Genomic DNA, 2,768 nt, shown 5'->3' on the forward strand with positions numbered 1-2,768 from the left:
TCAGCAGCTTGGGTTACTTCAGCATCAGATCGGGATACTTTAGTTTGGATTTAGGGAGTATACACTAAATTCTATTATACCTCATAAGGTGGGGTCAAATTGTAGAATATGTTTTAGGTTCTTTTGGTAATCGATAGGAATCTCTCCCTACTAAAACATGCTTGAGAAAACCAAGTTAAGATTAGGGTGCTAGAGCCAGAGCAGTTTACATGCTGACCTATGTTAATATGTTTTTAGTAGACCGTGCACCCTAGGATTGTGAACGGTCATCAGAGGTTTAGACTTGAGTGCACCAAGAGATTTGATTAGCACGAGGAGATCATCTTGAGCGTCAAGAAAATGCGAGAAGAGATTTAGATGGCTTATATAAACCTAGTAAACCTCAATGACAAAGACGCCTAAGAAAGCTCGACAGGCCTGGTAGATGTGTGATGGTATCATAGAGTCTTCACCTCTTATCTTCTCTGGTACACCCTTTCGTGTTCCTTACCAAGAAATAGTACTTCAGGTACCATTAAGTTGAAGTCTAGATCAAATTATGTAGTGGGTTAAGGAAACAAGGTCCCACTATCGAGTAGGGGTCTCTTAAACAAGACTTTTGCGCAATAAACCTATCTTGAGAGAGGATGTAGGACCAAGTAGATAACTTAGTAGTTGGTTGAGAGATGAGGGTTGCTCCCTCAAGATTCAAAGTGACTCCATCATCTCGTGGAAGGGTTGTCAACTAAGTCAACTAACTTTTAATGGATGAAGATGATGTTCAAACCAGCTAGATGTCCTATTGTCTTAACTGATTTTTTGTTGGAAATAAAATGAGGGAGAGAGAAAAAGAAGAAAGTAACTATTAATTTTTTTTTTAAATTAGGTCAAAAGCCATACTAATGTAAGAAAAAAGTGGCTTATGGGTGACAAAAATTATGGGGCAGTTAGGGTCAATTTTGGCCTTATAAAAAGGCTATACCTATGGATGTAATAGCAGAGAACAGGAGAAAACAATAGAGAGAACAAAAAGAGTTTAAAAAAAAAAAAAAAAGGCAGAATAGAAAGTGTAATTTTAAAAGGTTTTGAGAATTTCTTTGTCTCCTTGTCTCTCCCCTCTCGACACCCCCCTTTAAAGTTTTGTGAGAGTTATCTAAACGACTTAGTTTCAGAGCGAGCACCTATTTTCTACAAGTTGGTATCGGAGCGGCTTTATTTTCTACAAATTGGTATCAGAGCAAATTTATTTTCTACAAATTGGTATCAGAGCCGATGGCGAACATGGTGGGACAAATGCCGCTACCACGATTGAAGAAGACGAACTACGAGAATTGGAGCATCCAAATGAAATCTCTTCTCAGTTTGCAAGACGCATGGGAGGTGGTTGAAGACGGTTTGGAAGAACCGAAGGATACCACGGGTTATACGGCAGCGCAAAACAAGGCGCTAAAGGAAGCACGTTCAAAGGATAAGGCAGCATTATACATGCTTTCCGGGCTATTGACGAGTCGGGCTTTGAGAAGATTGCAAGGGCAACTATTTCAAAAGAAGCGTGGGAAACTCTAGAAAAGGTGTTCAAAGGCNTAAAGGAAGCACGTTCAAAGGATAAGGCAGCATTATACATGCTTTCCGGGCTATTGACGAGTCGGGCTTTGAGAAGATTGCAAGGGCAACTATTTCAAAAGAAGCGTGGGAAACTCTAGAAAAGGTGTTCAAAGGCACCGACCGAGTCAAGCAGGTGCGTTTCCAGACTCTGCGTGGCGAGTTGGAGAGCATGAAGATGAAGGAGTCAGAAAATGTATCTGACTATATTACACGTATACAGACCGTGGCGAATCAGCTCAATCGAAACGGAGAAATGTTACCCGAGACGCGGGTTGTGGAAAAAATCTTGAGGTCGTTAACAGACAACTTCAAGAATGTCGTATGTGCCATAGAAGAGTCAAAGGACCTGACGAAGTTCACAGTCAATGAGCTTGTCGATTCTCTCGAGGCACACGAGCAACGCAATAAAAAGAAGAAGGAGCCACTCAATCAAGCACTTCAGACGAAGGCAACAATAAAGGATGGAAAAGTTCTCTACTCACAAAATTTTCGAGGTAGAGATCGTGGAAGCCGTGGAAATGGTTGAGGTAGTCAAGGCAATAGTTACGAAGAAAACTACCAGGAGAAGAGACTGTCGAGCCAAGCAAATTGGCGTGGAAGAGGACGCAATCAAGAACGCGGTCAAGGATACAATTCCAACATCCAGTGCTTTAAATGTCAGAAATATGATCACTATGCGAATAGTTGTAACTCCGACAGATGTTACAATTGTGGCAGAATGGGTCAATTTGCGAAAGATTGTCGAGCTGAAGAGAAAGTGGAAGAAACCATCAACCTAGCCTTGGATGACGCAACAAGTGGAGGCATCCTCTTGATGGCTCAAAACGAAGAGTTGAACACAAAAGGAGACGGCGGCGCGAAAGATGATGGCGGTAGTCTTGAGGTGGTAGAAACTGTTAGAAATGAAGTGATACGCAGCGGATTTGGTGAAATCGTGGTAGCGGATTTGGTGAAATCGTGGTATTGGAGACGAAAAAATTGAATAAAGATGAACAACCGAAGAACAGAGAGCCTGAGCTCAAAGAGAGAGAGCTCTAATGGCCGGAAAAGCAATTCGAGGAAGAAAGAAGAAAGAGGATGAAAATTGAAGAAGAAAAGAAAGAGCTGGAAACAAAAGTTGAAAGGTTAGAGAAGAAAATTGCTGAGCTGAATGAGAGTTTCGCCTATCTCAAATAGGAGAAGGA

The sequence above is a fragment of the Cucurbita pepo genome, chromosome LG11 (genome assembly GCF_002806865.2).
Source record: "Cucurbita pepo subsp. pepo cultivar mu-cu-16 chromosome LG11, ASM280686v2, whole genome shotgun sequence".
Lineage (NCBI taxonomy): Eukaryota > Viridiplantae > Streptophyta > Magnoliopsida > Cucurbitales > Cucurbitaceae > Cucurbita > Cucurbita pepo.